The following is a 14,923-nucleotide window of genomic DNA, read 5'->3' as shown; positions in this document are numbered from 1 at the left end:
ATCTTCAATCGTTATAATTTAACCATCAACAATCATCAAGATCTCTTCTAAATGGCAATGTTTAAAAACTGCTCACCGAATTTCTATGTTAGTGCCTTTTTGTTTCCACAAAACTATATTTTCTTTCCAAAGAAAGGTCATAAAAACGACCATATCTAAACAATGGAAACATCCAGTGTTTGTCACAGCGACTCTCATTGGCCAACCTAACTGACTTGTGAGTTATTTGGCAATATGAGATAATCAACCAAGATGAATCATTTAGTTCTCCTCTGGGTCACAGAGTCTGATATTTGACAAATTGCGATTTTCACAAACCTCAACCTAGCGAATTAATAATATCATTATATTTAAAGCCTGTCAAGTCTAAGTTATCGTTCTTTCTTTTTGTCTGGGGAAAAATCTTCCTGTACTTAATATCACTTATAAGGTTAATGACTCCATAAACAGCTTTTTCATATTGCACTTGAAAAAGATTCATTCACAGAGCTATTGGTATTATTGCAGTCATAACTCTACCGACTGTTGCAGTGATAATGAAATATTAGAAATATGAATATGAAAATTTTCCTCAGGAATAAATCTCATTGACTGAATAGATGGATGTATTTCGTTTAAGCTGGGTCTAAGCATTAGGAAGAGTGAAGTAAATCATCACTTTTACTCTTGCATTGAGGATATTCTGTGCTTTATTTAGCTTTGCATGCAGTGTGTGTTTGTCCACATTGTACCATCAATAATAAATTAATAAATGAAGAGACTAGCTTGATTTATTCATATTTATTCTTAAAAATATATGTTACTTCTGGTGCACCTTCAACAGTTTCTGTTTTTCATATCTGTAAGAATAAGATAATCATCGTGTTTACAGTTAGGTATCACATTCTGTATTTTCTTGTTTGTGTTTTGGTTCTATATGTAGTGAACATGATTCAAGACGTTGTGGGACGTCTCTAATAATAGATGCTGAGAAACGTTTCCTAACACAGTTGACCTGATTTCAAGAAACATGTCCATTTCTACATCCGTGATAGCAATAAAGTTGCAATCAGATGAAATAACAGGCGTTAGAAACTTTGTTGTGGTTCACACAGAGCAGGATGAGGAGAAGCAGGCCGGATAAGGAGACAGAGAGAGAGACAAACAGACAGAGTTGCTGGTCGAGTGGGAGACAGGAGGAAATCCCCACACTAGCCGGCCTCCCACGGTCACTGCTGAGAAGTCTGCCAGTGGACCTCAGCAAGCACAACTGATGGGATTTTCCTGATGCTGCAATAGATAACTGAATAAAATCTGCATGGCACAGCATCGTTTGATTTTTAGTCATGCATACTAATATTAAAATATGTGTTTGTTTCTGTCATATTTTCCTGATAATTAGCATGTGAAATACCAGTTAACAACAAATACTTAGTTAAGTTGAGTTTTTTAATGCTTTTACAAGAACTCTCATTTAAATACAGTATTACAAATACAGTAAAATTGTGAAATATTGCTACAATTTTCTATTTTCTGTTTGAATATACTTTAAAACGTCATTTATTCCTGTGATGTCTGAATTCTGAACAGCCATTACTCCAGGTTTCAGAAATCATTTTAATATGCTGATTTGATGCTCAATTTCTTACTATTGTCAATGCTGAAAACAGTGCTCGGTGCTTAATCTAATCTTAATCTTAATCTAAATGTGACACTGAATACTGGAGTAACGGTGGCTGAACATTCAGCATCGCCATCACAGGAACACATTGTATTTTAAAATATATTAAAACAAAAAACTGTTTTTTTAACATTGTAAACATCTTCATTATTCTAAATTTATACACTTATATAATATGCTGATATGTCATATGTTACCCTGGACGACAAAACCAGTCTTAAGTCGCTGGGGTAGCAATAGCCAAAAATACACTGCATGGGTCAAAATTATCCATTTTTCTTTTATGCCAAAAATCATTAGGATATTAAGTAAAGATCATGTTCCATGAAGATATTTTGTAAATTTCTTTAAAAAAAACGTCATTTTTGATTAGTAATATGCATTGCTAAGAACTTCATTTGGACAACTTTAAAGGCGATTTTCTCAATATTTAGATTTTTTTTGCATCCTCAGATTCCAGATTCAAATAGTTGTATCTCGGCCAAATATTGTCAGATCCCAACAAACCATACATCAATGGAAAGCGTATTTATTCAGCTTTCATATGGTATATAAATCTCAATTTCGAAAAATCTACACTTAAGACTGGTTTTGTGGTCCACATACACTATATTACCAAAAGTATTGAGTCACCCCCTTCTAATGAACAGGTTTGACTTCTTTAGTAATTTCCATGAGTTCAAATCTTAATGTTTAGACCTTGAGCCAAAAACTCATCACCAAACACCAATGACTTGTATATGGGTACAGTCATTTCAGACACTTTCAAAACTGTTGCAACAGAGATGGAAATACAGTTTTTAAATACGTGAATTATGCTTCCATCTTTGTTGCCACAGTTTTGGAAGTGCCTTCTTCTGTTCTAAAGAAGGGGGTGTCCTAATACTTTTGTCCATATAGTGTATGTACAAGTCATTGGTGATGAGTTTTCGGCTCAAGGTCTGCATATAAAGTCACACCAGAAGTGTTCAGCTGGGATTAGGACATGGCTTTCTGCAGACCAGTCAAGTTCTTCCACACTGACTCAATCAATCATTTATTTTTGAACCTTGTCTTATACACAGAGGCACTGCCATGTTAGAATAGAAAAGGGTCCTGTCCAAACTGTTGCTATAAAATTAGAAGCACACAATTCCCTAGAATATCATTATATGCTTAAACATTAAGATTTGTACTCATGGAAATGACTAAAGTAGTCAAACCTGTTTATTAGAAGGGGGTGATCCAATACTTTTGGCAATATAGTGTATGTGGAACATATGCAACACTGTATATCAAGTGTTAAGAAAATGTTTGTTGCATAAAAATATTATTAGTAAATTAGATTAAAACTACACCCTAAGAACTGGATATGTAATTGTTATGGAGTTCTGAATGGTTACTAGGACGTTGCTTGCTGGCCCAAGTCTCAATTATATTTTGTGTCTAGATACGACTTACTTGGATCCCTTCTTCAGTTATTTTCTTTCCCAGTCTGATCACTTATAAAAGTAATAGCACACCTCTGCTCAACAAGTCACAAGCCCATTCATATCTACAGCACAAATGTGTTAAATGTGTTAAGGGTGAAGGGATCGGTATGAGCAAGAAATAGTTATATGGCAAACATCAGTATCATTTCCTTATAACAATGTTCTTTCAAAATATCCCAGCATTTTAGGTCATATGAGCATGTTAAAACACACTATAAAGCAAAAAAGCTTAAATTCACGTTCATTGGCATGTTTGCCTGGCAAGTGCATTAGCACGCCATTTCCATAAACATGCAAGCAAAGCCGTGACCTTTGACTCGGCCGCTCGACTGCTGTCATCTGATTCACCGGTGACACAAGCTGCAGTGTCGGTCCTGCTCAGAAAGGCTGTACGCAAGTTCACTTTTAATAAGCTGCACGATTACCCTTTCCTGAGAATCCTGCATACATAAACACCTTGTATGATTTTATTAGCTGCCTCATAACGATGCTTGTGAGCTCGCGTTTCGTTCGAATAGAATTGATAGGAAACAATATCTGCCCTAAAGTACATCTAATGATGTTAGACTTGAGTGGGAGGAACTAGGGGGAAATTTAGCCACAGAAGCCTTTCATTTAGCTGTACAAGAGTGGGAGGCGAAGACATTACCAGGTCCAATCTAAAAAAAGAGAAGAGTTGCTAATGTTTGTACATCAGAGTAGGAGTAAATTAGTCAACTCTGGTCCCTGGCTGCTAATATCGGTTAAATTGAATGGCGATCAGTTGTTTTGGTTAAAAACAAGCCCTTCTCAGCAGCGAGGTATGTTTGTCGCAGAAGTTTACTGAGAAACGCTAACTGACAGAGACTTCCGTAGACTTTGAGTAGTCTTGTAAGATTTAAAAAAGCAGTTTAGCATTGCAGTTTATCATTATTCTCTTCACAGGTTGTTTACCACGACCAGACAGGCCAAAAAAAATAATAATAATAATGATATAAAACTAAATAGAAATACAAATTCAGCTTGTTTGTAAATTAAATTTAAATATAAATATAAAATACACTGAAATAAAACAAACAGTTATTTTAAATGGTTATAATATTATCAAACCAACCAAAACTCAATTTTATTTTTTCATTCCTGCATTTCAAACTATTAAGTGTAAATTTATAAACAAACAAACATTCCCTGGCAGAGAAAAGGTTAAAGAGTTGATTAAATAAATAAAAGCAGTTGATATTGATGTTACCATGTTGATGAAACATTTTGCAGTTTGTGCCTCATTCATCCGCACATATGCATTTAAGACACCTTTAAAGGATATCAATCTTTATTTTGTTCAATCTGCTGATTGCACATCGAAGACGGGTAAGGTTTTGTGAAATTATTTCAGAAAATTACATAAACCTGATTTCTCCACATCCAAAATTTCACATGGACTCTTTCCAGCGAGTCGATCTGCACGTCTCACATATCAGGCCGTCTTTGATCACCGAGTTTCGTCAGCCTTATTTCCTTCACGCCGTCTCTCTCTCTCTTCAGACATATCACTTCCTCAAGGATAAATACACCAATTACTCCGCACCTGCATTTCATCATTTAGGAAAAGAGAGAGAAAATTGTGGTATTTATTAAATTTACTGTCACTGGAGAACAAACCAAATTCCCATCATTTGCATGGAGAAATATGATGCAGCTGGTTGAGCTCATTTGAACTGTTTTAATTGGTGAGAAATGGAAGATTGAGATACAAAAACATCATTACAGGCTATGTTTCCACATCAGGGCATTACTGATTTTATTACCTCTTTTATTGCCTCGTTGTACTTGAGAGAAGGAGAATTTCACGGGTTTTGGCATGTTCTTCTTAGACAGAAGTTCACCTCAACTAGAGATAAGAAAGATGGTGAAAATCGTAAGGTAAGAAAGAAAGCGCTGTGTTTAAATCAAATTGTGCATATTAAACAAACAAACTGCAGAACAAAGCAACTTGTGTGAAATTCCTTGAACTCTGAGAGAGTTTCATCCCGGGCTTCTTCATACACGTCACCTTTGGTTTTCATTACAGACCTTGATCTTAATGCTTCCATCCACTTAGCAAACGTAAAGAATTTACCCTCGTCTAGAGCAGGATTAATGCTTTCTCACAAGCAAAGCAGGCACAGCTCAATCACGCCACAGGAGGACTGGGTAATATATGAGCCAGTGCCTATTCTCATATCCCTGGCAGACAATTTAAGGTTGTAATGATCTTTCCAAATCGCTGACATCTTTATAGATGTTGCAATACTGACAAAAGCAGTAATTCTATTTCGACTCAATCCAATAATCACTTTTGAACGTTAATCTATCCTGCGATAATTTTTTTTCTCTAATAGTTCAGCTGTGGTAAATGTATTCGATTTCCGCACCGCTGATGTCAGATTTATTTTCTTGGTTTTTTAACCTTTATTAGCTGGTTCAGATTGTAGGTTCAGGGTGGGCTGGGAATAACTTCAGCAGGGTATATTTTCCAGTAAACGGAATGCAGCACTAGAACTACTGTGATTTTCACAGCAAAAGAACCTTGAATCACGTTTATTATAGCTCTCAAGAGATTTTGTTAAGCCTAAGAAGATATTTCATAGTCTTTTATTTTGAAAAAGGAAAAAATTGAGGCAAAATTTTAAAACCCGACTGTCTTTGTTCTTTGACATTTGCTAGTCATACTGAAACGCATGTAAAAAGGCATGCGGGGAAGTTTCGTATGAAAATGAAAACATGATGTTTGTTAAAACTGCCTTCAAATAACTCCAGGTTTCAAGTCATATAGGTTGACATTGACATCTTGGTAAGTTGACATCCTGACATGAAAGTTTGTAAAATGCTAAAATAACTAAAATAAACTCCTAAACTCTATATCAAACAATATAGTCTCTTAAAGTAATAGTCGACTTGCTACTGCTCATTTATAACTTAAATCCTAAATACACAGATTTAAATGTTTTTTTTGTTGTTGTTGCATAAATTACATATTGATTGAAAGCCACACACACTGAAAGCATTCTGCTGAAAAATCATTTATCTTGATTTTTCTTTTGTTTCCTTTTTACAGCACATTTCATATTTTGTCTAAATGACATTGCAAAACAAGTACACTAATAAAAAAAACAACAACAAAAAAAATCATGGTGGAAATGACACCTCAGTGCAATTAGTGCAAAAAAGAATACAAATGTTTTTCACACAAATACGTTTTTGGTAACACTTTGTTTTAGTGTTATAATTATGCAATTATACATGCAAATAACTCTAAGCCAAACCCTAATCCTAACCCTAACCATATAGTAAGTACATGTAACATATTAATATTAGTCAGTACTTAAATGTATAATTACACTTTAACAAGGACACCTTCAAATAAAGTCTAACCAATTAAAAAAAAAAAAAAAGTTTATTTCACACTTTGTTATCATTAGTTTAAGACATATTTTCATTAATTACAGCTTGTTTAGAAATGACGCTCAGTAAAAATCATTCTACTGAAAAGTGATTTATCTTGCCTCATATTTCATCTAAAGTTCTTTACTGACACTGTTGTCTCTAAACAAGTACACTAACTTAAAAAAAATGTGACCATTATGGAAATGACACCTCAAAAATGACAGACCTAATTCATATAAAACTTAATGCAAATGATATTCACACAAATACAGTATTTTAAAGGTTTATGCTTATTTAAAATGGTCATAGTCTTCAATGCTAAATTTTTATGCTAAAACTGAAAATCCTGTACAATAAAATACAAAAAAATTAAATAAAATGCATACTTGAAAAAGTTTCCAAGGCTGTTTGAAAAATGCATAACTACTAACAGTGTTGTTGTGCGCTTGGGACTCCTGACGAAGGCCTCTCACGTTTCATTGACGGCTCAACATCTCCATTTCGTGCTGAAACACCGTCAATGTCTTCATCAGCAGAAATTCACCGACAAGGCGTTAGAGACAATAGCAGCGCCTCTCACCTCCCCGGCCTGGCGCTGAGGGCCCAGTTTGAGACTTCCTGTCCAGGCCACAGACTTTCACTTCTACCGGTGGACACAAAGTTGATGATTAGCTGACTCAGTCTGGACTGTGGCTGCAGGACATCTTGTTGTCCAATCAAGGCCTTCTCCATCATGGTCGATGTGAGCAGCCCGCTGCTTTCTCCAGTCTTCAGGGATGAAGACGAAGCACCCTGAGAGCTAATTGGACATGGCACGTTACAAGCTGAGAACAAGCTAAGTGGAGCTAGCTGTCAGGAGAGACTGATGACGGTGAGCATGGGGGGGCACACTTCCACTACGTAAGCACAACGTCAGTTCCTGTACCTGGTTGAACATTAACCTACGAGCTAAAGCAGGGCTGCGGTGCTATATCCTGAGCCATGCAGAGGAACAGGAAGAAGATGCTTTGAATATGGAGCTCACTTGTCAAGAGCTTGACTGGCCTAACAAAGCCATCAGTCAGCCCCTCTTTGTCTGCCTGAGCAAAACAAGATGGCAGCGCATGTCAGGGAAAATTGCCCTGTCTGTACTTTTACTGTATTAAGGACATTCATGCACTGAGAAACTGAGGGCGTCACAGGAAGAGCCAGGATGTTGTGTGATAAAGGAGAAATCTACAGTGCAAGAACGTACACGGTCCTGCTGATACCTTAAGAAATTACCAAATGAAAGCGCTGGGAAGCTCCGCCATAAGATGTGGGTCAATGACGTGACAAACTTTTATAAAAGGTATGCAAATACACATTAAATATGCAGTTTATGCAGACAAGTACTCAAATGCACCTCTTCTTTTCAGTTTATTTGTTTGTTTTATACACATTTATCATTACATTGTAATTACACAAATAAGTATTGAGTAATACAAATGTAATATTTATTATATACACATACATATTATTTTAGGATTAGGAATTGGTTTAGGGTTAGTTGCATTTAATTGTGCATATTATTTACTGTTATTATATAGTAAGTACATGTAACATGTAGCTATGACACATTAAAGTGTTATTTACTTATTTATTTAGCAGAGGTTGAGTTCAAAATATCTAGCTGGTGGAACTGTCGCCTGTATGGAAAGTTCTGGAAAAAAATCTTTATTAAATTATATAAATATTAATTTTATATAAATATTAAATATTTAATAAATTATTAGGACACACTTAATATAAAGTATATTTAATACTATGCATTATCATTTTAATTAATAATTTAATACAGTGCATGCATTGTGTACATGCAGTAAAAAAAATTTTTGTCATGTTTTAAAAAAAAAGGTATATTTTAAGGTGTCTGTTACACGTTACATGTACTTACTATTATAAAAACACTTAATTATGCATAATTACATGCAAGTAACCCTAAGCCAAACTCTAATCCTAACCCTAACCATATAGTAAGTAGTAGTTAATGTAGTACCATGTAGTTAATTAATATTACTCAGTACAGAATGTATAATAACACTGTAACAAGGACACCTTAAAATAAAGTGTAACCAAAAACAACAACAATATTTATATTTAGAATATTTATTTATTTTATTATATCTGTAATACTCTGTTGACCCTACCCTAACCCCCCATTAACCCTAACCATATCACAAACTAGTCCCTAACTTTAACTGTATCCCACCTTTTACAATATATGAACAAAATAAATATATATATTTTGTGTGTGTGTGTATGTGTGTGTGTGTATGTGCGTGTGCAGTCCTCCAATATAAAGTGAGACCAAATATTATTTCCTTTTTGGAATCAACAGGAAATCATACCATAAAAGGAAAATGGAAATGACATCAGCCAGAGGGCTTTCATTTGCATAACCTTAATGCCTTATTATTATAATAAAATTGTTACCACCTAATAAAAATAAAAAGGACACAGATTTTAAGTTAAAGTTATTTTATTAAGCAAGTCTATTAATTGTTATTCTTCTACTAAATATAGTCCTTGACATTCTTTATTGTGTAACGAAAACAATGAAACAATGAAAACTGTTACTTCTCTATATCATGGAATATAATACCATATTGTATTAGATAGATTTTTCAAAAATGCATGAGAGCAAAATAAATACAGAAGACTATACATGCATTTTAAACTAGATTTTTCTCATCTACTTCCAGATCTTTGATCCACACCTACTGAAATCCCATGCTGGAGGAGCTCATGCTGAGTTTCTAAAATAGACAGCAGGCTTACAGGTAACCAGTTTGCTCTTTTGTTCCCACTACCCACTAATGTTAATAACTACTACAATATGCAAAGTGTAAAATGCACCTCTTATGGCTGTATCTCTTCTACCAAAAGCTTCAGTTTTTACATGGTCTCCTGTTAACATATTTTGACCCGTGCCCAAAGAAATATGTTGCTTAATCGCAGCTCCAAAAATCCCGCTTTTCAAAGAAATGCAGTATAGTCATACTTATTAAATTATCACTCATAATTAAATGTTTGAATAACAGGCAGATTGCATATTTTCAGAATGAATGTCATCAGATATTCAACTGGAACCTATATGAATGCATTAAAGTGACTCTTAATGAACAAAAGCACAATAAGGTATACGATTTGTGCATTTATTAAAAACTGTTATGTAAACATTTTCACAGAAATGTTTGTGAATGAATGTTCAAATGAAGAGGGAACAAAAGTGTCATCTTTTTTTGATGGTTCATGAATTGTTCAACAATAACAATAAACAATATATATATTTTTTTCATTTAAAAGGTCAAAAGATCACTAATTTGTTAATAATGTCAAGTCAAGTCACCTTTATTTATATAGCGCTTTTAACCATGTAAATTGTGTCAAAGCAACTGCACAATATCAAAAAAGGAAAATAGTGTCAATAATGTAAAATGAAAAGATTTAAAAAAAAGATTTTCAGTTAAAGGCATTTCATTATTGAATTCAGTGATGTCATCGTCCAGCTCAGTTCAGTTTAAATAGTGTTTTTGCAATCAGCTTGACGATATCGCTGGAAATGAAGTGTCCGCAACTAAGCAAGCCAGAGGCGACAGCGGCAAGTAGTGTAGTGGTCGTCTCTGGGTGCTGATCCACCATCTGATCTGGATACGGACTGGATCTGGTGACTGCAGTGACCATCTGGGCTGGATACGGACCGAATCGGGTGGCTACGGTGACTGGGGATATGTCCCCGGGGCTCAACCAGGTGTCCGGCCTCCGTGTGCTGTTTAACATGTAATAAACACTATATAGCATGGTTATGACCTAATCTGTCCTTAATTCCTGACAGACAACAGGCACTCGTGTCAGTTTGACAACAAAGGAGAAACGTGGCTCTTCTTGCATCTGCACCTCCCTCCCTCCTCCCTCCCAATCCTCGTCTGCTTAATTAACAAAGATGGGTCATTAGGGGGATTGTGAATGAGGTAACCAGACCCCGGATTAAAATGAACACAAGCTGCAAAAGCGCGAGAACACCCTCATTTATACAGCTAAACTTTCCACATTATTAGCGTCATTTAAGAATAGGATAGTGGAAGCAATAAGAGTTTATAGAATTACACAAACGGGGGGAATATTCCGCTATGCTAATGAGCTGGTCTTTGGAGACTGGGCTTAATGGGGTTTCAGTAGGAGCCTTTATTACCCGCTCCGCTCCACACCGGATCCGTCCACGAGGAGTAGAGGGGAGTCCGATAGCCTCACTGATGTGATTGTCAGTGCTGCGTCTGGGCTAAAGTGCCTTGATTCATCTCCATCCAAATGGGCAGTGACGCCACGGCTGCATCTCCATCTTCGTCTGCAGAAGACCGAATTCCCTGGAAAATAATGAATCGCAGCTTCATTTGTAACTGTCAGAGAAAATCTCGGCTCGCCGCGGCTCTTCTTTCCGCTGATGAGAGCAAACGATCTCAAACTTCCAGAAGTTCATGGCTGTCGTGTAGTGTCAGGTCTTAGACTACTTTGCGTTGGGAAAGTTGGGTGTCTTAAACGTTTGCTAATGTCAAAACTCTCATTTATTCCCACACAAACCCAGTCTCCCTCACACCGAGCTGCCTTTCTTTTTGTTGTCTGTTTTTTTTCTCTTGTTAATGACAGGAGTCCGAGCCCTCGCCGAGGTCATCCATCTTCCGTGGACATCCACCCACTGATCGCTGCTGGCCAATCCAGACTCTGGTGACCAGCATTATGGCCGTGTCAGGGTCCGAGCCCCCCCTCGGCCCCCCGTGATTAATCATCATTTGGAGAGCAGTGCTGGGACGCTCAGGAGAGGGGCCGGCCCCTGCAGGTGGTATCGGCTTTGGGGGAGAATGGACCTGCCACTGGGCCTTTGTTTCTTCTCCCCTGGACAACCGCGCTGCTGCTCTGACTTTACCTTGCTCCCAGAACGCCGAGAGAGACTTGCACTGGGATGGTGTTGGATCATAGGTAGATCGCTACTGAGTTTCATGCCAAGTCCAAAAATGTTCTCAAAAATTCCAAACACTGACTCAAATTAGACAACAACAGAGTGCTGTATGTGATATGTTCTAAAATAATAAAATAAGTGATAGTAAAACCAGAAATCAGGTCCCCACCATGAAAATGGCTTAGTAACGCAGTTAAACGTTGTCTTGCTTAAAATCTAAAAATGCCAAGACGTGTCTGTAAGTGTGCCATTGTGAAAAAGAAGTGCACATAATTATACTTCAAATCGTAAATGTATATTTTTAAAAGACTACTTGAATATGACATAATATTCATTAAATTAAAGACCACTTAATAGAACATGGAAAATCTGTCATCATTTACTCACTCTCATGTTGTTCGAAACCTGCATGAATTTCTTTCTTCTGTTTAATACAAAAGAAGATATTTTGAAGAATGTTGGTAACCAAACAGTTTCTGGTCTCTATTGACTTCCATAGTTTTTCCCTACCATGCAAGTCAATGGAGACCAACAACTGTTTGGCTACCAACATTCTTCAAAATATCTTCTTTTGTGTTTCCAAGAAGAAAGATATTCATACAAGTTTGGAGGGTGAGAAAATGATGACAGAATTGTAATTTTTGGGTGACCTATCCCTTTAAGTACTGGACACTTTTAAAAAGTGCAGTTTGCAATAACGTCAAATAAAATTTTTTTTCTTTAAAATACATTTTCAATCATTCCATTTTAATATATTTTTTGTCATTTAAAGAAGGGTTATTTATTGTAATGTGTTGACTAACATACAAAAAAACATGTAAAATACTTGGCCAATCCAATATTCAAATTCAATATTACATAGGAATTACATTAAAATATAGTGAAGATACCATAAATGTTTGCCAAAACAATAAAAATCTATATGAAATGACATTACAGTATACTTAAGTTTGATTTAAGTGGGTTAAAAGACATTTTTAAGTTCAACTAACTGCATTTACATTAAATTTAACTATAGTACATTTTGATTTAACTGCATATAACATGCAATTAAGTGTCCAAAAACATCATATTTAGTTCATATTATTATCATATTATTCCTTTAAGAGATGATCTTTTTAAATGTATTCTAACATGTCCCTATTACTTGCCGTATCACTGCTAATTTCCACATTATTAGCATTATTTAAGAAAAGGACAGTGAAAACAATAATAGCTCATACAGTAGATTCAGTCTAAATAATGGCTTATGCAAAATGCCAAAGAGTTTCTGTAAGGGGGAGGTGAAGGATTTGGGATTTTTACATTTTCTCTAGACAACGTGACTAGTGCTTGCACGTGCAAAACGCTCCGCCAAGATGTTGGAGGTGGCCTGACAACTTTCCCAGTCTTTGCTGAAGCCAGAAATGTTCTGAGTGGTTTCTAGGGTGTTGCTAAGCTGTCACTAAAGAGTTGAGAGTGATTCCTTGGAAGTTGCTAGGTGGTTCCTCACTGGCACAAATCAATAGAGCCCACCTTCAAGTCTATATGATATTCTGGGCTCTAGAAGGTTAAATATAAAAAAATATATAAGTATGAACAATTGTAATAGTGATACTAACAATGCATTAAAACAAATAAATACAATAACGCAATAACACATTTTTAGCAACATTTTTAGAACAGGATGGGTGCAATGACAGCTAATGGATTAATAATTAATTATTAATTTCCTAAACTCAAGGAAATGCCACAAACACATGCATGAGTGTATCAGAGAAGAGACACATCACACACATTTAGACTAAACAAATGATGCATTTTAACAGACATATTCAAGACTCTGGATTCATCAGTGTCAAACATTATTTTATTTTGCACTTGTGCAAAGCTGTTAGTCCATTGTGAAATCTCACAAACAAGTTCTTAAATAAGACGATTTTCCTGATGAAGACATTACGTCTTTTTGTTGTTTTGGTTGGGAACAGTGTATTAGAAAGCAATCACTCAGGATCACATAAATGAGCGTGCATCTAATGAATCAAAATCAACTAATTTTTCTCCCGTGACTGCTTTAGTCTATTTCTCACCATTAAACAGGGTGAACATTAAGAGGGTATTTAATAGCTCCATTTAATAGGTGGAAGCTTTTGGTTCATAAACCTCTAATGATGCTGATGCACACAATTCATTACTGACCACATCTAGAAATGATGGATCTGCTGCATAATGGGTAAACTTTGACTGAGCCGACAGAAGGCTAAGACTCTAACAAGACTTTCCATTAGCAAAAGGCTGGCATCAAATTAAAGATTGATTTAGCAGAACCATTTGTTACCAGCGCCTGACATGCAGCTCTGTCTGTTGAGACCGCTGAAGACACAGACACCCCATCATCTCCCGCACCCCTCGCAAGCCAAAATGAACGCTTATAATGATGCCATTTGCTTAATTTTCTGTGCTGTATACGTTCCCCACACACACCTAAAATCTGCTGCCGCTTTGTATCGTCTCACATTTGAACTTTTATCTGTACGCTTTTGTTTTAGTTGCAATGCTTTTATGATATTTTATGCAGTGTTGTTCATAATGTCTTTTTTATCTACAATAGTCTGAGAAATATACAAAATCAGATATTTCTTAACAATCTATTTATTCTGGCTAATTCAGATTGCATGCTTTCTGTTCTTACAGCCACAGTTCACCAAAAAAAGAAAATTCTTTAACTTTGTATTAAATCCATTTTTTGCATTTAATACAAAGATCATCACAGGATAAATTCTGAAGAATCTTCACATAGATTTTTTCCACACCATTGTATCTGTCAAGTTCCAAAATGACAAAAAAGTAGTCCATGCAATTTGTGCACGAAGTCTTCTGAAATCATACAATATTTTTGTGTGAGAAACAGGCTGCTATATTCACTGATGATCCCCTTCAGTGTAATTCACAAATATCAAATATTCACAATAGTCCAGTTGTTGTTATGGAAAGTGGTGTGCTTGTTTGAATAAGCAGAACAGAGAATGAGATTAGTTTCATTGATTTAAATATTAAGAATTCATTGACTATATTAAGGTTACGTTAAATCTTATTTTGCATTTTACAAACATGCCATCCATGACCATTTTCACCATAAAGCTTGTGAAGTTTCTCAAATACTTTTGATATTAATGGGATACCAGGGATATCTTTAATGGCTGAATTTGAGAGTACAGAGGCTCAAAGTGTTCACCCATTACACTGCAGTCAGTCCCAGAGAGCAGGAAAAAGTCTCACGTCTTCAGTGTTAAACAAAACATTAGTGTTAATGGCTGATGTTGCTAATAGGGAAGGCAAAAGTCAATGATGGACCGGGTGTAATTAGTAATAATGAAGCTTGTGTTGGGACGTGACCTACTGCCCCAGTAGGACGGTGCTCTGAGAACGGATCAG

This window comes from Barbus barbus (genome assembly GCF_936440315.1).
Source record: "Barbus barbus genome assembly, chromosome: 38".
NCBI classification, from domain to species: Eukaryota; Metazoa; Chordata; class Actinopteri; order Cypriniformes; family Cyprinidae; genus Barbus; species Barbus barbus.
Note: the sequence above shows the minus strand (reverse complement) of the source record.